Below are 25,243 nucleotides of genomic sequence, written 5' to 3' on the forward strand. Positions count from 1 at the left end.
ATATCCAAGAGTATCCTCTGGTCAGTCAGTCCCTTCCAAGCCTCTGAGTATTCTCTTGTACATGAGCATTAGGATCTGAATTTGGAATACTGTTATCCAGTGATTGTTTTTGGCTGGTCATCAAGGACTATGGTGTGTTATAAAACATTTTAGACATCTCTTTTTAGTACATGAATAGTTTTGTTTTCTGTCATGAGATGAAGCAACTTTCTCATATGGCTTTAAGATGCCTGGCTTCTGTAGGGTAAATTTATAGGTGCTCTTGGTATCAACAAAAATTCACTTAAAAGTGAGCACAGATTTTATAGCAGATAATCATGCTCACAAGAGAACTAGTTTGTGGCCTTTTTACTCTCCTTAAGATGGACATTAGCTGAATAGGCCTTCTGAAATTTCACGTAAACCAAAAATAACCCCTGAAAAAGATGAATTTCATGGTTATTTTAGAAGTTTTCCATAGCCTCGATGTACCTGTAAGCCCGTTAAATTAAATTCACTTTCTGAAGAAAACTATAGGTGAATTGAACAAAAATTTGCATGTATTAACATTAGCAAAAGCAGATGCATTACATTGTATCACCTGTAGATGGTGTCATTAGAGCAAGTCTCTGAAAAGATAGTTTGATGTATTACATTATTCTATTAATGAGTGCATTAGATACAGCTTAAATTTATTCAGAAAAAAATTTGAATATATGTTTTAGCCATTTTTCACCCACTATTTCAAGCTACAGAAATGGAAGAGTGTCATTTCATTTGTAACTTGCATTTTGTTTCTTATATTATTTATGCTTCTGTGGGTCAGGGTGGGAAAACACGTTTTTAACATATGCAGTGATGTCATCTTTTTATTTAAAGCTCTTTTTTTTTCTTAATTTTGTGGTTTTGTCTCTTCATAGAGAGTTATTAGAATTGCATTTCTTTGAATTCTGTCGATTAATACTTGCCTATTTTATTCTTTATCTCTCCTTTTTTTCTTTTCTCTTTTTATTCTGCTTCCTTGGATGCTTTCCCAAAGGAGGACAAAGTGGTTAGAATCCATGCTTTTTATAATTTATTATTATAATGTTGTTAGTTAACTGGGATACATATTAATGTAAAAAAAACTGAACTAAAATTTCATAATTGTCTACAGGGGAGGGGGGGAAAACAGGAATCCTGACACCCAGGCCCTACATCCCTTAGCTGAACATAGGTCTTAAATACAGCTCAACAAGGAAACTCAAGACTGTTGTCAAAATTATGTCAATCAAAGAAATTAAGAACTGAGAATTATTTATAGGCTAAAAAGTAGAGGAGCCAATAAAGTGTAATAAAATTTTATTTCATAAATACGTCTTTAGTTAACACTTTTGACTTTTTGCATGCAAGGTCCTTCCATCAGCTTCAGGAAATCTAATTTAGTCTTTTCATTGTAATTTTACATTGTTTTACATGGTTTGCTGTGTTCCACTTCTGGCTGCAGCAGAAATTCAGGGAAATTTCTTGTAACATCAACTTTTTGGTTGACATTTTGAATAATATATACAGGCAAACAAACTGGACATAAGTATAGAGAGCATGGTGAAATGAATCCTTTTTGAATGCATAGTTATAATTTCAAAAAAGGGCAGAATTTTTAGGATCAAGTACATATTCACCAGTATTGCCTGTGCCTTGTCTCAAGGTGGTGAGGGTGGTTCCCTGTTCATCCCTGCACGCTGGGCATGGTGTCAGGGCTGGCAGTACTTGAGCAGAACAGTGCACATGCATTTACTGCCTCTGCTGGGGCACTTCTGCAAAAGGTGGTAGTCCAGATTTTTAATTGGGGGATTAAGTATGGAAATTAGCTAGCTTTTCTGGCACCTCAGCTGAAACAAGTATAAATTAATTACAACCCAGTGTAGTTTTTGATGTGTTCTTTGTTGAGTTATGCTTGTGTTATGGTGTTACACCCCCATTTGAATACTAGCATGCTTGTAACCTGAAATTTAGTATTGTTCAGTACCTGAAGAAGATTATTTCTATCGAATTTGAGTTTTGCAGTAGGTTTTTAGTATGTCATGAATAGTCATTTAATATGACTAGTGCAGTCCACTGCACTAAAGTACTCTGAAGATGTATTCTGAAGACATATCTGACTCATTTGGATTGTCCTAAATTCAATTAAATACATCCTTATTATTTGCACTTGTCTTAGCTTAGGTTTTGCTAAAGGTTTAGGTTAGTTTAGGTGTTGAACTCCAGGCTTCCACATGCCAAGAAAATGCCCTAATAGTAATGTGTGAAAATAAATTCATATGGTGTGATAAAGCTGAGCTACATCTCTTTAACAGCTAAAAAGTTAATGGTAGTCAGAGGGAAAATATCCAATAACTAGTCCTGAATGTGTGAGAAACATGGGGGGGAGCACTTCTTTAAAGTACCATTGCTTTAGCAGTGCCTCTCTCTGAAAGTTAATGGAATATACAGAATTAATTAGTTTCAAAATATTTATACACACCTAGAAATAGCATGTTTTATAACAGAACAATTGATATAATTAAAATAGAGGAAAATGAGGAAAATACTATTTCTTAGTTATTTTTAGCAGCTCAACATTTCTAACTAATTGCATATGGCAAGTTTTGTATCAGTAAAACTTTTAAAACATATTTATCCCTTAGTGTCCGTATGAATTTTTACCACAATAAATTATACTAATACAAAACACCTGCGCCAAGATTTTTCAAGTTAAGGGTGCATCATTTGGAAAGGATGATGAAGTGTGAATTACCAAATAGTCAACTCAGGAAAAGTCAAGTTAACCGAGAGCCAAGGTGTTTCCTGTAGAGTTGGAGAATTAAGGATACCTCACCTGCAGTGTTGTTTCCCATGCATTACCCATCTTTGACAAATACAAACTGTGACAGGCACAAAGTCAATCAGAGGATGATCCAGGAAATGGAGAGCTGCTCATGTGAGAGAAGGCTAGAGAGATTAAGAGGACAAGAGCTAAAGCAATTATAGTTGATATCTGGAAGTATGGAATTGGTATGTAGAAATGCAGAAAATTTAAACAATGAGAATAGAGGACAGTGAATACATGAGATCAAATGTGTTTAACTTGGCCCTAAACACTCCTGGCTTGAAAAAAAATGTTTACAAGCTTTGGAGTAAAGCCTTGAGAATTTATCTCATGTGGCTTATTGGAAAGAAAAAGAGCCCAATAAAACTTTAAAGGCTAAATTTAATGAGGTTAGGAAAGGATTTATGTGATGTGGTTGCTGCTTGTGGCTGTCGGGCAATGTATAAGGTCCCTAAGAGGTCCTTGCAGCTCTTGATTGTAGCTAAATATTTAAAAAATGTAATGCTTTGAAGCTGTTCTTGACCTTTACAAGTAAGTGCCAAATATTTCTTGAGAATTTTTAAAAATATATATAGCAGAACTTAATATGTTCTCTCCTCATTTAAAATCATAAAGGTCATCCCAAAACACCTTGTAGTGAGAGTTAGTAGACATCCTAAGCTGATCAAGACATTACAAATTGATTGGCAATAACTGGCATATTCTAGTTCCTAATGAATTACATGAATTTCAGTTATTCTTGTTCTACTATGTCAAAATACATACTCAAATAAGTTTCTTAAGCTCTTTCATGTTTTTTGAGTATTGGTTAGCTCTTTGCACTTCTCACCTGAGTTTGCTCTCCTTTCATATAGTTGCAGGCAGACCACATTTAATGGGTTCAATTCAATTATGTGAGATAACATTTCAGAAGGAAGCCAGGTAGGTTTCTTTTTTTTTTTTTTTAAGAGAAAGCTGACACTTCTATTTTGGCAGAATATTCTAGGTGGTTTTAGCTCCTTATAGAGGGTTTACACTTTCATTTCAAATCCTTTTATTTATATTCTGTACATCAAGATTTTAATTGCAAAAATGGTAGTAGGTTTAAGTTACTTCCTTCTATTCCATTCACTCTCCCTCGTGATGTGAAATATTTTGGTTTTTAGGGCAGTGGAGAAAGTCAGCAAAATGTCCAACTAGTTGTTGTCCATGGTTTGGTAAGGGGTGGGAAGGGCCCAACCACCTCAGTCCTCCTGATGGCCTGGCTGCCACTGCTTTCTCTGTTCATCCCTGCTATGGTATGACAGCCTTGTAAAGCAGAAAAATGACTTAAAATACAACTTTTTTTTTTTTTTTCTTTCCTCATTCCTGTAAAAGCTTTTCACAGTATTTGGTTAGGTAATGCAAAAATAAGGATTTCCTTTGTGATCACCTGATACATGTTTCTTTCTCCTTATAGAAAAGGAGATACATTTCAGGGTGCGAAAATGAATGAGCAAATGTAGTTTCTTTGGATCAAAATTCAAGTATTTCGTGAGGTGCTGTGGGTGGATTGAACTAAGTGAAATTTGTATGACATTGACAGAATTAGGTGGAACATCCATGTTCCAGAATAAGCCATATAATTATCCATACCAATCAGTCTACCACTGTACAGGTTTCTTTAGGATTACTATATTCTTTCAATTTCAAATGAAAATAATTGGGAGCAAATGATGAAAGTAAATTTTGTCACAATTTTCCTGTGTTTTGCAGCATAGAGCACTTTGCTTTCTCTTTCTTCTATTTACATATGTGAAGGACAACTGGTAGGAAATCAAAATGTAAAATACATTATAAATACATGAGAATTTATTTCATGAAGTTATTAGTGTGTGGTTGCAGAAAATAATGTTGTTAATCAGTGCAGAAGAGCGTCCTATTTCTGATCTGGCTTCCACTGAGATTGTTTTCATTTTAGTATAATGTCAGCGATTTATACTTGGAAAGAAAGACAACTTGGATGCATTTCCTTAATTGTATGTCAGGTGTTTTTTTCAGGGAGTTTGTCATTTAGTTCCTTTAAATTATGCTTAGAATTTGCTTACATAATGGCTTCCTAATTTAAGCCTTACCAACTTGGGTACATATGCCATGCAATTCAGCTGTGTACTAATGCTTTAACAGAAGTTGGTAATATTCTCAGAACAAAATGTCTGGATTGTCAGGGGTTTTTTTACATCTCTTGAACAGAGCTCTTAGGTCAAATTGTCCGTTAAAAGGCTAATTTCTGTTTGCTCTGACTAACACAGCTGTAGAACAAAACAAAAAAATCCAACAGAAGGATGTAAATTACATGGCAAATTGCAAATTGATAGCAGATAAATTTTCTCTCTGTAGCCTTCAACATAATTTGTTTCCCAAAAGATATGGGGTTTATATGCATCATGAAAGAAGCGCTGCTTTTCAGTAATGCCTCCCTAGAACTGCTGTTTCTAGCAGGAAAAAAAAAAAAGAAACTGAGGATGAAATAATGAAATATGTCTGTTTCAAGTAGATGGGGATCACTGTCCTCTGCCTCTGGGAAGTTAATTTGCTTTCAAATAAGCGTGCGTGTATAAAATTTTTAAGGAAATCCCTAAAATTAGCTTGTTCTTCACCAGGCTTTCTGAGGAAACATGTTTGCCTTAAAATACAATTTTTTATAGGATCCAGCTAGCAAAAATGATCGGTTCCTTCTTATATATAAAAAACAAAAAAATGTAGGCAGATGATACTAATGCTCTGAAGTTAACCAGATCAGAGTTTCTTCATTTAATAATGGGACTGTAGAAGAGTCACTAGACAGATGGATTTTTTCTTCTACCATAGCCTTAAGTCATCACTAAATCAGTAACCACTTGATTAAGTTCTGTGGTTTACCCAGGTTTAGTTTACCTGTTTGCCAAACTCTTAAACTGTGACTTGTTGTGTGATTCTACACTTTATGACCAAGAAAATACATTGCTACTGCAACCTCTCTCTTAACCTGTGATAAAGAGCTCCTGAATCCTTCATGTCTGTTCTTGCTGTTGTCATGCAAGCTGGGTAACAGTGATCTGTGCATACCTGACACAAAAAATATTGGATATTCCGTCTTGTGTAATGGTACCTAGAACCCTCAAACTTTTGAATCCGCCACAGTGTTACTTCTTGATATGTTGTCCTATTTTTAGTCTTGTGTTTTCAGTATTGTTGTTTCAATTGAACTGATTTGAGACTACGGGAATTATTTTGAATGCAAGGCAATACCTTTAAGTGTAATAATTCCTTCTGCTGCAAAAACTAATATTAAAACAAAAAAGTGTAAGATTGCAAAGGTCAATTAGGCATTTCAGGAGAAGCTTTATTCCACCTCCTCCTGCCTAATGTCATGTGTGTGTATGTGTACATATATGTGTGTGTGTGTGTGTGTCTGTGTGTATACATGTGTGTATATATATATAACATATACTATATATATAATATATATAATATATATAGTATATGCATATACTTTATATGTATAAGCATATACTGTATAGATTTTTCATAAATGAATATACATACGTACCATATTTGTGTATCCTGCTACATGGCCTAATACAGGAAGTACAGGGCAACCCAGTATTTTGACCTTTGAAATCTGTTAATGATTCAAAGTATTTAAATGGGTGACCTGAGTCACCCATTTTATCTGGACAAAAAGAGATGTTATGCCATAGCATAGTACCAGAATCTCAGAGGGACTGAGGTTGGAGGGAGCCTCTGTAGGTCATCTGATCCAATCCAAACCCTGTTCAGGCAGAGCTGCTTAAGGGAACTTGGTCCTTTCAGCTTGGCGTATTCACGTGTCTTTTGACTTGCAAGGTAAACAATGAAAAAGATAATCTCATGTAATTTTTGTTACTTGTTTGTTACTAGTTACTGTAACTGTACACATTATAGACTTACACAAAATCACCTCAAGTTCTGTTAGGGAATAATCCTGTGATTTACAGCTTTGGAAAAATGAATTTCAGAATTTTACAGAATCCTTTAGAAAGAGGACTAACACTTTGATGATTTTTTTCAGCTCAGCATTCAGAGAGAAAGAAAAACCAAAGCTACCAAATCAGCTTTATGCTTTTCCTTTCTTTCGAAGTAGTATCTTTATCATTTTAACACTCAGAGTCTCACATTCTGTTTGGTCCAATTTAGTTGGTAATATAAAGCTGAGTAGCAAAAGCAGGAGAGCCTTCCAGTGGTGCTCCCAAAAATACTGTGTATCCTAGTGGCTCAGTTACTATCTGAGGTGTGGGAGATCGCTGTTGAACTCCATTGTGATAGAAGCTGCTTTTCCAGGTGGGACACGGTGCTGTCAGCATTGAAAAGGAACATCTTCCTACCTGACTTGGGTCAGTCTCACTACAAAGACAGAACACAAAATTTAGAAATTATTTTTCCTTTTTTGTTTTTGTCCAGAAGTGTACTTTGAGTTAGTGTTTAGATCTTGGCTGAAATGATTTTGTTGCACTTTTCTAGTAAGCACTGGTTTAAGAAAATGCAATATAGAAATATTTTTATTCACTTTTTGTCAAATATGATTCATCTATGCCCAAAAAATCTGTAAGTAAAGAGATGGGATTCAGGATCTTATCTAAAATAAGATAATTTCAGTTAATTAGCTTCAACTACAGTTATATATTGAAAAGACAAATAAATGAAGCAAGTTATAACAATTGAAATGTGAGAAATTTTTTTTTTTGCAGTGCACTGTAAGAAGAAAGAGGATAATGAAAGAAAATACTAGTGGTGCAACACAAGGGTAAAAAGCCATGAGAAAGACCTGGTTTCTTTTTGATGTGTTCATATACCTCAATATGATCAATATGATCCTATAAACTGGAACTTTATAGTAGATTCTGATCCTAGTCTATCCAACAAATACAGTGTTGAAAATGAGCAAGTATGACCTTATAGATTTAATATGATAATGTATGCATATTTGGTGTTAGGTAAAAGGAAAAAATGAACAGTTTAAACCAGGCATAATTCTGATCATCTCTAACTAGTCAGAATATGTATACAATTTTATAAAATCAGGACAAAACACATCAATCAGTTTAAAAATTGCTAAAATTTTATCTTTATATGCATGAAATAAAATCTTATTTCTGAGTCTTATTGCTTATAGCTATTAATTCTCATAGATTGGAAATACATTAATAGTATTCAATTACCTTTTGCTTGCATTTATGCCATCACTAATGTAGATAGCTTTAATAATAATGATGCATACAATTAAAATCCTAATTTTGAATGGAGCATTTCTTCTTTAATGAAGGCTTTTTTTGTAAGAAAACCTTTTATTCTTATGAACAAATCATTATTGCTGAATCATTATTAGCATTCTCATAAATACTATGTCTTATAAATATTTAAAGATTATACAGTAAATATTTCAGGTTTTTTTTCCAGAATTTTGGGAGTAGAGTTGGTTAGCTACTGGTAGGATGTCTGTTTAGATTGGCTTGTGTAGATGATAATTTTTAAAGGATAGTCACTCCAGGAATCTGTTTATGAGTTCTTCAGTTCCTCATTATTTCAATGTTTTTCCAGAAATGTTACAATCAGTAGAAAGGAAATTCAGCCTTAAATCTCTGCAAAACCTGTAGACAGCAAGCTGCAGTTTCAGTTGTGAGAGCACTATACCTACTTGGAACTGTTCTTGCATCCTTTCAGTGTATTATGCGCATTTAATTGTGTTAATTTTCCACAATACACTATTTTTTCAAGTCCTTTATTTCATTATATGAATTGCTTTGAATTTATTGTTGCTTCTTCCCAACAAGTCAAATCCAATCTCACTACTATTAATATTGACTTTATGGTGTCTTAAAATCCAAAACTCCACTGGAATTTTCATTACCACATCAAATTTGCAATTATTATTTCTGAATTCAGTTTGCCCTATTGCATTTCTAATTAAGCCAAAAATTTTCTTTGCAAGGTATTGTGTATTTACTGTATTTCTGTTATCTTCATTCCTGTGATGCAATAATTTGTTACTTGTTGGCACTGCAGAAATTATAGAAGAGATTAGAGATCTCTAAACCACGATAGATCACATATAATAAACACGATATTATTTTTTTTTGCTATGGAATACAGAACTAATAAGCAAATACACTAACTTAATAAAAAATATATAGAAAAAGTATCTCCATTGTCTTATAAATTTAAATTTTAAGAATGTGGTTACCTATAATATTTAGCTGCCTTAGTTGTGCAACAAAGTATCTTTTTCAGTTTATAAAGAAGTCATCTTGGAGTATTAAAACCTAAGTTTAGAATAAAAAAGCGACTATTCCAGAGACTGTGACTGGTACAGGTGGATTTAATTTGTACATGCCTAATTTCTCGGCATGTATTTATTATATCAACATGTTAGGGAATATGTTCATTTTGTTGGGTAGATTTACGGCTCTTTGAAACTGGTGATCTGCAGTGTTAGTGGAGGAGGATGGGGAAGCCTGGGGAGTCCATCTGTGTGAGAGTGGGGTGAGTCTGGATATAACTCACTTTTCCAATGTGCTTCTTATGGCAAGGCTGAGCACTGGAAATGGATTTGTAGTGTGCAGTGCTTTGAAGATAGAAATTAAGTAAAAATGCCGTTATTACATGTTGACAAACATGCAATGTGTGTAATTGTATAGAATTAAATAGTTAATATACTCACGTGGCATTGGTACATGTGAGAGGTGGCCTATCTGTCAGACAGAACCCTGAATGTCATAATTTTGAGCTATTTCTTGACTGCTTCAGGTAAATATATCCAAAATTAACAACGCGCCATCTATTGGCAAACCAAGGGAGGTGGGTTTGTGTTTTGTCATTTGCAGTTTCAGTTGTGATGCAAAAAAAAAGCCAACCTGGAAGTGTAGAAAAATATTATCTAAAAACCCTCCTTGATGTGGAGAGCTAAAGAGAAGGGATCACTTTACAAAGACATACCAGGTAGGCAAACATTACACACCATTTAACTTTCATCTAATTCACCCAGAAGAAAAAGCCTTGTAGCTCTTCTGATTGACACTCCAGTAAAAGCTTAGCTTTAGAGACTGAAGGCACTTTTTTTTTTCTTTTCATTTTTTTCTTCTTTTCTTTTTTCTTTTTTTCTTTTTTTCTTTCTCCTCTCTAAAAAACATCGAGGGAGAACAGAGTAGCAAGCAGGCAGATGTCCAGGGATGTGTTTAGCCTCAAGAGACTTAAGAAGTGTGTTCTTCTCTGGGATGTGGCAGCACCTGATGGGACTGAGCAATACACCTTCAGTTTTTCCAGAAGTGATCTGTTCCCTAGATATTCTTGAGTATATTTTATTGCTAGAAGGCAATCCCATCATGTCCCTTATTTCAAACTGTGCCCAGCTGTGGTAACTGAAAAGTCCTCTTGTAAAAGAATCCCATAAAATGGAAGATACCTTCTAATCATGCATCATCCTTCCCTAAAAGACTCGAGCTTTTGGCAAAACTAACCAAATCCCCTTGTTCAGACTCTAAATACATTTGTTCTGTATGGTCACACAAAAACCAGCTGCCAGCTCCCAGGCATGTGGAAGTGCACTCATTTAAGCTCAGGCTGATTTGACAGCCCAGTGTGTGCCCCTTAAGCCCAACAAATTCTTTACTTGATCATTTTATTTCTTCTTGGAATGTGTGTCTTTCAGCTTGAATCACTGTAGCCCTTGATCATGTAAGATTCTTCTATGTGATGGGATTTTTAATGTGATATGTGGGGGCTAGGACTAAGTATGACTTCTAATATTTAAAATGTTCATAACTATGTACGCTGCTGAGGCAAAATTGTTTGATTTTAGTAGTTTACAAAATAACATAGGAATGCTAAATAGAACTAAATTTAGTAAACTGAATTCCTGGGCTATTCTGGCATCACAAAACCAGAGGTTTTCTAGCCAAAAAGAGATCTTATGGCAAAGAGAGATTTGATAAGATTTCTGACCTATTATGAATTATGATAAATCTACAAGTAGCTGAAAAATTTCAAGAGAACAAAGTAATTATGAGGGCTAAATGTAATCTGTGCTCTCTTGCTATTTCTCTTTTTATCATAAATAACCTTAATCCTCATCCAGGATTAAAATTCAGTGTATTTTTAGCCACGTAATGTCCTAGATAAAAGATACTTCCATCTATGTTTTTGTATATTTTGCATTCTGGAGCATTTTGTAATTTTACTTAAGGCATAGATACTTCTGTCTATACAACTCCAGTGCTGCAATTACAGAGGACATAGGATAGTTTGTACCTAAGGTACATGACTTTATTAAGCATAATTGAAGATAGAAATGTATATTTCAAGCAAGGAAATCTATATACAAAGTTTCTATAATATTTTGTGAATTTTTTCAAATGCCTTTAATATAAGGATCCAAGTCAGCAAGTAAGCCTTCCTGTTGAGTTAAATCTCTCTCCAAAAACTGGCATAAAGTATCTGTTACCAGTTGTTTAATGACTGGTCAGAGATTAAGTGAAAATCTGGACAAAATGTAATCTGAATTTCCTTAAAGAGCAGATAAAACGTAATATTTTTTTAATCCAGATTGAGGTTTCCAAAAAGCTGAGTGTTATTTAGGCTGAAGTTTAATCATGTATTGTGCAATTTCAGTATTCCAGCTAAAACACCTGTCAACTAACTTATATGCAGCAGGTTTACAGAATCTTTGGAATTAAATGTTAATTTCTCAGTAATCTATTATATTTGTTATTAACTTGTCCATAAAAAACAGGCTTCCATAGCAAAACCCTTTGTAGTGGTGAGTTTTGGGAAAGTTATTTGGGATATTGCATTCTAAAAAGTTGAGTATAAGGGAGAAGTTCAGAATACTCATAGAGATGAGCAGATGTTGCTGGGACTCTCTATAAATAGATGAGCATGGGAATGATGGTTGTGTTGTCATGGCTGGTGGAAATTTTTATGTTGTATGTTGCTGGGATTTTAATACCAGTAGTGTGACTTTTTCTCTGCAATATGTGGTAAGTGGTCAAAGCTCATACCTGTGCATGCAGCAGCAAAGTTAATCTTTCTCTCTACTTTTTCTTCTCTTACCAAATAGCTTCTACAAACAGAAAGATGACAGTGGGAAGTTCATCAGCAAACTGCTTTTAAGACCTTTGTCAGCCTAAGAGCTTTACCCCTCAGGATTCTTTGGATAAGTCCTTTTAGCTGTAAAGAAACCAGCTTTTCTAGACTGTTTCAGGGACTCATTTTATTGCCTTTGTGGATGCATCAAGAGACCACAGAGGCAGCTTCTTGCCCATGTAATTTAATTCAGCAGAAAAAGCAACAAGGGAATTAAGCTGAGGAAGACTTAATTTACTTTATGGTTGAGTTTTTTTTGCCCCCTAAGCTTTCAGCATAGATATAAACATACTCTTGTGAATGTCCTGTGTTGCAGGTTGTGCCGCTTCACTTCACACACCTGACATTTTCCTAATCAGCCTGTGAGTGTTTAGTAGAGCCTATTGCTCATGTTAGAGGAGCTTACCTCTTGGTCTCTTGTGTAGACTATTAAAGATATAAATAAAAATATAAAGATATAAATAAACTGGTGAAGCATCCAAAGGAAGTTAAGTCAATACATTTACCTGCCAAACTGAGTAGGAATCAGTTGCAGATGAGAGCCCCTGCATTATATGTGAGCTGGGTTTATGCTTTCATAATACGTATGGGGAGGGATCAGTGTGCCCCAGAGTGCTTCAGCTTACTCTGAACTAGACTAAATCATCTCTGAATCTTTCTCAGCTGTGGCTCCTGTTTAGTCAGATGGAGCCCCAAGTCATCAAGTGTCCTGTAAGGTACTGCAGAGTTTTACTGTAGCTCCCAGCAGGTGCCCCAATGAGGTTGGCTCTCCAGTAATACCCACGTCGTACCTTACAGCTCCATGCTCATATTTTGGAAATGTCAGGGTGTTGAAGGTAGAAATGAATGCCAGTGTTGTGGAAGTTGAATCCTACAACAGATTTTCATCAGCTACAGCAGCAGTGGCCTGTAGATGCGTTTAGAAACCTGCATTTAGTCTTGTTTCAAATGAAACTCTCTATGCTCAGTCTGAATCTTCTGTGCAAACCTTTGTGTTCTCTCCTCTACAGGCAACCTGACAATTCATGCACCAGCTGTTTTTCTTTTAGCCTTTTGTCTCCTACATGAATTGACCTCCTTAAAAGAGGGTATATGTTCTTATGCATTCTGTGATATATGGAAAGTTTTGAGTATATTCCACCAGACAGAATTCAATTTGGCTTTTTTCCCCTGCATTACAGTCAGTCACTGACAAGAAAATGTTGTGTGTTACTGAAAATAGTACTAACCCACATACAAATTTTCAATATTTTATTTAGGATATGCTTGTTAATGTTGGTAAATTCTTTTCCATTTTTTGAGTATAACTCATAGGCCTGTGAAGTCCAAAATATTTTTTTAACTTTCTGACCAGGCAACGAGACAGTCATAAAATCTTGTTGAAAATCTGCAGTACATCATCTTCAGATAGTGAGAAAGGTAGAGTCCAGCTGAGTACTCAGCTTTATAAAGATCAGGTCAGCTAAGGGAATAAAAAGCCTTCATCAAGGATAGAATGTTTTAGCCTTCTTGAGGGTAAGATGATGATTGGAGAAAAACCAAGTTGGTCTAGTTGACTGAGGAGAAACTGCTTTTTGTAGAAAGAAGGTGATAGATAATTGGATACAAAAGGCAGGTACAGTTGGCCATGCAGCCAAATCAATGAGCAAGCCTAATGCTTCAAGCTGCATAAGTTTCAGGCAGGTTTGGCAGGCAGTCCTATGCTAAACTAGTGTGTGTTTCTCAGAAACTGTGCTCCTGTTGTAACGCTAGAGAGTTGTACACTATCAAAAGTTACTGCAGCAGAAGCTTTGTGGAGTCTCAACATCTGTTGCATACTGCTATGGACAGTTCTCTCCAGCCTATGTGCCTAAATTTCCAAGTTATCCACTGAAAACAGAGTTGGAAGCTTGACAGATCTGGCCCTCTATTAGCAAGGCCCAATGATAAATAGAAATTAATGTTTCAGTGACTGTAATTACACGAAAAATAACTTCAAGTCTCTTGATATGGAAGTCTTCATGACTAAGTTAAATTTGATTAAGGAGGCTGTTAAATCTATCTGGACTGCTGCTGAAATGCATACAGATGTTTTTTTTTCTCCCACTGGAAACTATGGGGATAAACTGTTAGAATTCCAAGGATTGTAGATGGGCTTTCAGTCATTTGTTAAAAACTGCTACGCAGTTTGTTTCACAAATTTTTGTGAAAATCATTCGTTTCACAAGATTTACACATTTCTACATTTTGTAAGTCTTTTTAGAGAACCTTCTGTGATGGATTGACCTTGTCTGGCTGCTAAAGGCTTCAACAGCACAAGGGGAGAAAATAAAATGGAAAAGCTCATGGGCTGACATAAAAAGTTGTTGAGTGGTGGTAATTGTTGGTTCACCAATTACCACCATGGGTAAACCAGACTCAGCTTGGGGATGGTTAATTTAATTTACTGTCAGCTAAAATAGAGTTGGATTGTGAGTAGCAAAGACAAAACCTAAAATACCTCCCTGCACCTCCTTTCTTCCCAGTCTCAACTTCTCCACTCCCAGCTCCTCTGCCTTGTCCAGCCACGTGGCACAGGGCATCAGGCATGGGCTGGGACCAGTCCATAATAGCTCTCTGTTGCTCCCTCCTCCAGCTTGGAGTCCTCCAAGGGCTGCAGTCTTTCAGGAAAAATACCTGCTCCCATGTGGTTTCTCCAGGGGCTGCAACTTCTGTTAGGAAAACCTTCCTCAGCATGGTCTTCTCTGCAGGATGTAGGGGAATCCCTGCTCAGGGGACTGCAGTATGTCCTTCCCTCTTCCTTCCCTCACCTTGGGGCTGGCAAGGCCCATTTCTTTTTGTAACTCTGCATGTCATGGGATCAGCTTGCCATGTTCTGCTTAATCACTTCCTCTTTGTTGGCCATAAGTACCTGTAGTTCCTTCTGTCTTCAGTGAACTGACTGCATTTAGTCCTTGGAAATGATGCATGGAATAATAGCTTGTTTTCAGGGCAAATGATGCAGATTTTTAAAACATTGCTTTGGAATACTTTCCTATTTTCTTAATTTTCTATCCTTTTTTTAAAAGTAGAAGATCCTTTATGCAGTCAATGGCACATGCGTTGCAATCATCCTTATTCACTTGCTTTAATTTCTCATTTTTTTCTCAAATGCTGTTAATTTATCTGATTGTGATTAAATTTTGAAACCATATCATGGCAAGTTTTGAGGCAGTGTTACAGGCTTTATTGCCATTATAAACTAATTTATAAGTAAATATTTAGTAGATAATAATGCTTCACTTAGCATCTAACTGTTACATTATACATTGTTTAATAAATTAGAATCACACAAAAGCAACTTTGTATACACCATGTGGATGTAAATGAGTTAAATTATGATCACAGAGCACACTGTAAACTAACATCAAAATAAAATGGCTGTATTTCTGTTTTATCCCCAGAAGGATCACATTTTGGGTTTAACTATTTTAACATTGGCTTTTAAAAGCCACTCTTGGAAGTGCTAAATTATGACTAGAAGAGCTTCCTGGTGTAGAACACATTATATTACCTGTAAGTTGGCTGTATTCTCAAAACTCATCTGACACAGGGTGCTCTGTGCCCGTTCACTCACTTAAGGCCTTGGGTTTGTTGGTAGGAATCTGCATCTTAGCGTTTACTTAGATGATCATTGCCAAATAAAATCTCTATTTTTTGCCATATCTATATTATAAATGTAGCTACCACAATGTTTGACTAAGAAAATCACCTTTTCCTCCTTGCTTCTATTTTGGTTTTATTTTTCTGTTCTTTTAAGTATATAACCTCTCCAGCATATATTTTAACAGTAATTACTATTTCTTAGCAGTTTATCTTTATGAATAGCTGAAAGGTATGTACTCTCTCAATCTTTTTTCCTTCCTTATTTCTGATAGCTTTCTGGGTGGCTGACTTTAGCTGCTCAGTAATTTCCTTTTTCAATTTAAATGTCACATATTGTATTAAAGGAGTGCAAAGAACTTAGATTCCTGTACTCCAAACAGCAAGGAAAGAGAGCATTGTTCAAGATTAATGTAGTATGCAGCAATTCTTAGGCTTCTGTATAATAAACATTCTGGGATGGCTAGGTTTAGCAAATACCATAAATGTTTTTAAAAAAACAGCTCCTTGTGCTTGCACAGCAAGGGGCAAGGCATAGTCTCAGCAACTCTTTCAAACAAAATGCTTGAATAATTATATAGTAGAAAAGAGGAGAAATAAACATATGTAGATTTAGAAATTGAAGAGTCACTTCTGCTTTGATTTAATTTGAAAGACAGATTAAAATCAAAGCACTTGGTACTATAGTCTGACATGCACAGCATGATGTTCAGTGCAGATCTTAAACCTTTCAGTTCTGTCATAGTCTGCAAGCAGCAAATTCTTACAAGGGTAGCAATACCCCCATCACTTGTGCTCAGGGCAAAAATAATAGAGGCCTCTTCCAGTGGTTGAATGTTAAACTTCAGAACAGGTTGTTTCTTTAAAATAAGCAGGGGGGAAAAAAGTGAAGGATTTGCAAATAAAAGACTGCAGTGCCATATGATTATTACAAAAGCTGCTGGACATGCTTTGTTTGCATTTAGAGCTTTAGTGCCTCACAAGCAATCTGCCGCTGTTTTCTGCTGTGCACTGAGAGTCCTGGTAAGCTCATTTGTAAAGTGGTTTGTCATAGTGCACATGTGCGTAGGCTTGGTAGTGTCTTATGCTAATTATTACTGAAGAGATATAAAGATCACCTAAAAGCGTTTCTCTTAAAAGAGAAAGACAGCCCTGAATCCCCAAATGCCTTCTTTCTTTTCTGAAGGAAAAGACCTAAACCCAAAGAAAAAAACCTTAAACCGAGGAAAGGAAGTAGAGTTTTCTCTGGAGTAAGTTTTATTAGTCCATGTGTCATTTCTGTTCCAAATGCAGTAACTTTTGCTATGTGACAACAAAACAATCCCATTTTGTTGCTTTCCCAGTACACTAGTTTCCTTATAATACCTGATATATGTCCTACTTTCTCCTTATTGTCTGTCTCAAATTTTTTCCTCAGCTTGTTGCCTCTCTATCTTTTCACCCTACTTTGAACCTTTTCATCTGTTTGTTCATGTCCTCTTGGATATTCCTTCTTCTTGGCCACCTCATCCCACAAGTCTTCCCTTCTTCCCTGTATTCTTTTGTCTAAAGAACTGAAGTGGTTAAGGGAAAGTTATTAAAGACAGCAGGGCCATAAGAGCCTGACCTCCAGTAAAGCAGTGGTATTTAAGCTGGGATAAACCACTGGTTTTAGTATAATCACCTAAAACTTACAGAGACAGCCAGAATAAAACAGTACTAACCTTATAAATATGTAGTCTACTGACCTGACTTCAGAGTAAAGTTAAAATTAATTAAAAACTACAGAGAAATATAAGGGAATGATTAAACTCAGATTCTAGAAAGAGTAGATATTACTGAATATTACTAAGATATTCTAGAAAACTTCTCCCTGACTGTGGATGAGGGTGGAATTGTCTGCTTTGTCTATTATGTCTGTTTTGGATTTAAATAAGTGAAGCTGATTTGTTTGACTGAGATCATTCTGCTGGCTGTGTTACATAATCTGAATTAAAAAAGCTTGAAGATGGAGTCACAAGAACATGCACAGATCAAATCAAAACTGAGATGAACACTGAGTGTAGAATGTTTATTGCACAGCTTGGTCAAAATGATCTTTGCAGTTCACAAAATGGGCACAGTCTTTGAACCCAGCAGAAGGCTGATGTGTCTGAAAGTTATTTTTGATATACAGTGTGATCAGAGGTACTCTTGCTTCCAGCAAACTCCATGTTTGTTTTTATTTTTCAGCTACTTTGAATAGGGCTGAATATTGAGCAATATGCAGGAAAGGTGATGCAAGTTTAGGCAACAGTAGATGGACCACACCAGCTCTGGAAACTGTTGCTGTGGAAAGCAACCTTCTACCAAAAAAGAAGAAGGAGAACATGGTTCTCCTTCTTTTATATAAGGGATCTAGCTGGCCATTAAATTTAACTGACACACACAGAAACCTCCAGCGCACAAATCCCTTACCCGATTAAAAAGATTGCTTGCTTCTGTTGAACAGGCATGCGAGCACAAGTCCAGCTCATGGTTCCTGTGTTTGTAATACCATGGAGTAGGCATCCCTCTATTTCAGATAATAAAGAGGCAAAATATCCTTAACTGTTGCCTTTTCCCCAAACAGCCTTAAGTTGTCACTGTACTATATGCCTTTTATTTATGTCGGAATTGCAGAGCCTCATTAGATACCTGAGAATATACAGGTAAGTGCAGAAGATCAGAATGGTTCTCATCTAGCAAAGTTCTGATCTCAAATTTTAACCTTTTTTTGTAGCAGTAGCTTCATCAGACAACAAAATGTCATTATTGTTTGATTTTTCTAAGTGTATTGTTCTGCACTGCTTTACCTCATCTTACCCTACTGAAACTTCCTTCTCTCCCTGTGTGGTCTGCCAGTAGTATTGCAAATTCAGAACAGTAAACCTCTGATATTAATACTGGGTACAGTCTGTAAATTGGCTGTCAATGTGCTGTTTAGATGGTTAAAAAATTGCAATATTCTTACACTGGCACAAAACTCCTTGTGCATTTTCCTGCCCCGTTTTTCCTTTTCCTTATCTTTTGAATCTTCCATATTCAGACCCACAGTTGTTTAACCCTTTCTCAGTCTCCCATAGTCTTTGCTTTCCTAATAATCTACACTTTTCCTTACCAAAAACATTGTTTTCCCCATTTTTTTTTAAATAAATCTGAAATATCCACTCAAATTTTCTGTAGAACACTGATATTCTCTCTTCCCCTTCCTCAAATCTTCCATCCCAGATTTACTGAGATTCCTTTGTGCTCGAGCTTGATAGCACAGATAGCACAGACTTAATCAACTTAGCCTCAGACTCTGCACCTGGAGCGAAAGGTGGGAGAATTAAAAGAAAGGACCATGGACATCTCAGAAGGTAGGATCAACAAAGATGAAATTTTAAAAAAGCCAAACAACAAAAAGCCAAAAACCCCTGTGTCATCTTTTTGGTAAGGGAGTAACTGCAAATTAGATGTTGAGCCAATTCTTACAGTATGTTGTGCTTCCTCAGGATACTCTGGTAGCTTTTTTGTATGAGGAGATCAGGTTGGTGGTCTGTGTAAGGTAGAATGTTGTGCAAATAAAGTTTGTGTCTGTTTTAATCATATAAATAGTTGCTGTGATGATATCAATGGGAAGAATCTGTTTTCCGTAATTATAAGGATTCCATGCATTTACATTCATAACAAAAAGTCAGGCATGAGTATTTCTCATTATGTGAAGAAAACTGTAAACTGAAGCGTCTGTCTCGGATAGATGGTGAAACCTGAATATATATAACATGTATAGGGCATAATCCTTTTTGTTGTTTTGTCAGAACCCTTACTGGATAGTAGTAATTGTTGCAAAATACTAACGGTACCATATGATGCTCAACATTCCCCAAGCATGAGAAGTTCTGTCCAGCTGAATTTACACCATGGTGCCTTTTTATTATTTTTTTTTTAATTCTGAAAACTAAACATTTAATAAATATTGATTTGTGAATTTTGCTCTGTCACTGGGAATTTATTTTCTTTCACTTTCTTAAGAAAAGTTAAAACATGCAGGATCAATCTGGTGGAGGTTTGTAATGATTCTGTTTCACTTATATTTCCAGGTTTATCCAGATTCTGTTTAGTACTGTTATCTGTATGTAATGTAAAAAAAGTATTTGTAACAGATCAGAAACCATTTCACATCTTTGTGCTCTGCCTCAGGAGGACTGTCCCAGTCACTGGTGGTGAGCCAGGGCTGTGTGTGGAGCTGCTCAGGCACAGGAGGAAGCACATGCTTGATGCCACTCTCCTCCCACTTTATCACTCACAAATTAGATGCCTAATTTCCCAATCTGGTTGCAAGGCTCTGACAGCCTTATTCTAGGCTTAGTGTGGACTGGGGAGTGTGGGAGCTCTAAGCAAAACTCAGCAGCCAGAACTTCCCAGCATAGGAGTTGGTGGGCAACAGAGGAAAGTTCTGGCTAAGCAGAGTTCAAGTTTATAAATCACGATTCTCCACGAGTGGAAAGATGATTAATCCAAGAGGTCAGAGAAGATTTCTGTCAAGCTGCATGCCAGAGATCACTGCAATGAAATTTTCCTTCAGTATGTCAAAAGTATGCTTTTTTCTTCTCCCAAACATTTTGTTCTTCCAAAAAAGATTTTGGCCATTTGTTATAACTGACAGATCCAAATGTGCTGCACATGCATGGGAACACATTGTGTTCCCTTGGCAGCTTGTTATGTCATCCATAAAAATCTTTGTCTTAACATGATTGCCACTCTGCTGTATATTCAGCTCATTCCCACTAGGAGTATTCCTGAACTGCCAGCCATTCTCTGTTGCCTTCTATCCCCATTTACACAGCCAGTGATAATCCTCCTCTTCCTCACAGCCCCCGAGTTTTTGCGTCATGTCTTCGTAGTGCTCTGTTAGTCTCAGCTCCACTATCTCTTCCTGTGGATACAAGCAGTGTCTGGAAACTTTGCTCGTTTCCTGTGTCCGTTTTTCTTTTCCCGGAATTGCCTCTGCAGACAGAGGTGCCCAGAACAGATTTCCTGGTGACCCCATGCTCCTGGTGGCTGTCAAGGCCAGTGTGTTTCTCCCATTAATGCAACAGTGATAGGTGTTGTAGAGGTTGGGAACCTCAAATACATATTTTAGGTAGACAGCCTATCAAATCTAGAGGGGCTGCCATCAGCTGTTCACACCTTACTTCAACACAGGATAGCACAGGACTTAATCTCTGAAATCTCTGGAGATGTGTGTATATATATATATATATACATACACACATATATGCTATAAATATAAGACAACTTGGTTCTCAGTGTATCATATTGGAAGTTTTCCAGCACTCAGTCACTCCACCAGATTTTGGTAGAAGTAATCTTGAGGTCTTGGATAGCTGAGGAGATAGCTCTGTTCATAGCTATGTTCATACGTCATGGTGTATATTCCAGGAAGAAAATGGGTCAGCATGCTGTGGGTTTTCCAAAGCTCCTCATGTGAGCACAGTGCCCCTCCACTCAGATCTTCAGGTTATATGCATGGTTTAGGGCAGAAACCTGTGTAGATAGTGAGACAAAGAAGAGGCAGACCTTCTGGCACTAACGTATGTAACATAGCTGAAGAACAATAAGGCTGTTTCTCAGTGCTTTATTCTTTAGAGTTTCACAGAGTTTTTGATGTTTGAAGGCACCTCTGGCAAGTCCAAATACTTGCCTAGAGCAGGCCCAAGTAGATCAGGTTGCCAGGACTGTGTTCTTTTGGGTTTTGAATGTCTCCAAAGATGCAGAATCCATAACACTATTTTTAGTATTTTTTGTGTATGTTTAAGAACAAAAAATCAAAATTTATTTCATGCCTATCAAGTTCCCTATGACTTGTGCCAGTTGACCCACTCACTTTCTTTTTCATGAGCTTTTTCTAAATAATTAGATATATAAGATGTATTATAATATATTAAAGAAAAGTATAAAAAGATAAATAATGGTGCTGTAGTGAAAGCTCCCACAGAAATGATGAACACACCCATCCACGATTAAAAGCAGTCTGGTTCTGAGCATTTCTATATTTTTACTGCTGTTTGTAAATATATAAGTGGATAAACAGTGTTGTCCCTGTTTTATGAATAGCAACTAAAACTTTATGTCAGTCCTGACTGTAAGGCTGTTTCATGCCATTTACCTTATTTTGTCAGATTTCCGTAATGTAAAAAAAAATATTTGTGTTCTATGTGTATCTGTAACTATGGGAACCATGAAGTGATTAAGAGGAGTGCAGCTTCTGTAGCTCATCAAGACAGCCAAATGTTCAAATAGATATACAAAACTTTTTATTTTTTTTTTTGAAGAAGGTTAGAAGAATACACAAAAATTATCTGTGAGATAATAATTTCTAGGGTAACAATGATCCGTGAAAAATGGAGATTGATGTTACAGAAAATGTGACTAGCAATTCAGGGCTACTATGTTATCAGAAGAAATGGAAGGAAATTTGGTCAAGAAAAATAAAGTTGAAAAATATTCTAATCTGTGAGGAAAGAGACCAAAGCCATAGTCTGGCTTTAGAAGATCACAGCTGTAACTATGATAATGCAGTTTTCGTGGTATTTTTTAGTACTGTGTGGTAGCTAATGTCTTTGTGTAGCAGATTTAGAAAAGATCTTGCAGGGGAAGAATATTTAAATTACTGTATGTAAATGTGCTGGTGTGAATTTTTAGACACAACTACTGCTTTCACTAGTGATTTTGCTTTCTTCCTTGAGCTCCAAAGATATTCTCAGAGAAGTACATGTGTCTGGAACATGGCTGTGCTGAGAGATGATATTTCATTCTGTTACTTTAGAGTTGCTGAAGTATCTGTGTTCCAACACTCAGTTTGCTGCAGGATCATTCTAGATAATGTTTAATTTTTGTCTAAGTTGGTGGCAACTTTCTGAAAGATTGGCAGCAGTAGCTGAGAGATTTTGGCAGAAGGGCATGTGAATAAAGTCAGGTGTTTTTTCCTTTTTTAATCTTAACATGACTAGTGACTTGGTAACAGCAGTGACAAAAAATCTAGCATGAAATGCCCTTTTGATGTTAACCCCTTGAATCACTGCTTCATGCATCTTTCCCCCCCTCCTACAGGCAGTTTTTAGATGTGTATTTAGGAGCCTAGGCCAGGACCATGATTAGGACCAATATGTGAACTGTGTGCTCAGTTGCCTAAAAGTAGGTATCCAATGCCATTTTTTATGCCCTATGTACATAGGACACATACATATGGCTGGCACATGGGACCTAACTCCTGTGGCAGCAAGGTGGGATATGCTGATTTACTGCTAAAGGCATTAGGCTATCATTAGACATAGGATTTTATTTTATTTCAGTGTTTCTATGTGAAGGTCAGTGGACTCTCTTTGGCTGGAGACCTGAATACCTGACATGCCTATAGTCATTTCACTGTAGACAGAAGCAATTTAGGCATCTTACTCAAATCCTTATTTGTACACATGAAATCTCATTTGAAAATGTAACATCTTAGTTAACTAAAAAGGCAAGCAGAAGAAGAGTAGGAGGTGCAGTCTCTTGTGCAAGTGGAAAATTCTGGTAAGGCAGACTTCTAAACATCCTTCCTGGAAGCTCTCAGTCAAGCCTGTAAATGGCACCACAGGCTTTAGGACAGCAGGTAGTTCTGTGAGCAGCCTCGTTTGCTATGAGCATATCTTGTGGGTGAATTGCCATGTTGATTCTGTGACGCCAGAAAGATTGTACTAATGAAATATTTGGAGGGCTTTTATAGAACTGCATGTTTTATGTAACTTTTAAGAATATAATCACTTGAAAACTTCCATGCCTGTGCAAAATTTTATTGCATTTGTCCAGTGGAGTAGCACATGACTGTAGGGTGTGAGTAGAAAATAGGGAAGAACCCAATCAGCTGTCTGTAAAATCTTCCTTTTCTTGCCAAACCGGAATAAAAATATCTAGCTGAAAAGCTAAGTTCTGAAGAAAATCTACTCTGGAAGAAGCAGATTCCATAGGAATGGAAGAACAGAGATTACTAAATTAAAATGGCTATTGTCACTGTCCTGAAATGGCTGAGCCCTGTATGTCTGATGACTATCAGCATGGGCAAAGTGGTTCTCTCCCTGATTGGAGAAGTAGGCAGCAGAGAACTGCATGGTCATGTAGAACCTGTCCGTCTAGAGGAGAGGCTTTAGAAGAATCAGAACCTACACTCCTCAGCTACTTCTTTACTAATAAATTCAACATAGTCTGGGACTATTCCTTAGTTTTAGAGTATCAGTGTGAGTAAACTGACAAAAAGTTGCTCGGCACACTCTTGGTCTTCTGCCTTTAGCATTTCCTTATCAACTTTCCTGGAGGTGGGGAGTTGGAGTGTTCCGTGGTGCACCTCCAGGAAGCACCTTGCTTGGAGTAAACTTGCTTTGAAGAAGAGCAGAGATCCTAGCACAGATACTGATTATGTTGTGTCATTTGACTTCAGTGCTCAAAAATGTTTCTGTGCAAGTCTAGTATGCCAGTATTAGTGGCATTTCAAGATGTAATTTAATGGAAGATGCTGAGACTGGGCTGTAGGCAAAACATACCATTATCCCCATTTGCCTGTGTTTCTGGTCACATGATTTCACTGCTCATTGTTCCCTCTTTGAAAAAAATAGATGTGTCAGAGAATGAAACCAGTTTAAGAAAATACACATAAGTTTCTGCAATGTTTTTAAACACAAGTGGCCCCTGGGAGAACTTGACCATCAAGGAGCAGTATACAAGTGTGTATGTGGCAGAGGGAATCATCCTGTGAGCAAAAAAGGGAGAGAATAAACCCAGACAGGAAGGAGAACAAGAGAGGAAGGAATTGGGGTGAAGACTTTCCCTTTTGCTGAGCAGGAGCTATTTGATGCACCCAACTGTCTGTACATTTTGAAAAATATGTTTAATGGAAACTTGGACTCATGAGCACACTTTCATTAGAAAGGCAGAGTTGTTTATTTATTGAAATTTTGGGTTAATGTAAGTATTCAAGTAGATTTTCAGCTTTATATATTTATATTTTAATGGAGTGAAGTGATTGCGACATTTTAGCCAGGATTTTATTACAGAAATAATTTTGATATAGCAGAAGAGATAAATGCAATGCTGTATAATAATTTCATGGTTTGCTGCATGGTTTTAGGTTATCTCAGAAACATTAAGTGATGCACAATCTAACAATTTTGTGAATGAAAATTTTGTAGGAGCTAATTGTTATCTTTTCTTTTTGACTTTCGAGAGATGACTTGTAAGGTGGTGGCAGAGCTCTGCTGAAGTTAATGGTGCCTCAGGCAGTGAAGAGGGTTTACCTACTTAGATGTCTGAAATAACTAGTGTCTTCCAAAAGTGCATAGATAAAATGTAAATCAAATCAATAACCTGAAAAAAATGTGTGTACACCCTTCAGAAGGGAAATAATTAAGATAGTGTGAAGGTTCAGTAAGGAATAGCTAGTGGCCTGCTTCATTAGCATACTTGTTACCTTATTTGCTGCATAGGGATGAGGCAAGATGCATGGGAGTCATCCTAACTGTAGGATTTCAGTTTCTAAACTCAGGAAGCATAAAGGAGTGTGCTCCTTATGGACCCTCCTCAGAATCCGGGCTTGGGTGAAGGATTTGGGGAACTTGCTCTGACCTCAGTCTGAGTTTTTCCTGGCATGTGTCGCATACATTT

General features: G+C 36.6%; 1 protein-coding gene across 1 annotated transcript in view; it reads left to right on the top strand.

Moving 5' to 3' along the window:
• RIMS1 (regulating synaptic membrane exocytosis 1) overlaps positions 1 to 25,243 on the top strand; it is a 303,396-nt gene that overhangs the window by 116,205 nt on the left and 161,948 nt on the right. The gene's annotated exons all lie outside the window — the stretch shown is intronic.

The sequence above is a fragment of the Poecile atricapillus genome, chromosome 3, assembly GCF_030490865.1.
Source record: "Poecile atricapillus isolate bPoeAtr1 chromosome 3, bPoeAtr1.hap1, whole genome shotgun sequence".
Taxonomy (NCBI): Eukaryota; Metazoa; Chordata; class Aves; order Passeriformes; family Paridae; genus Poecile; species Poecile atricapillus.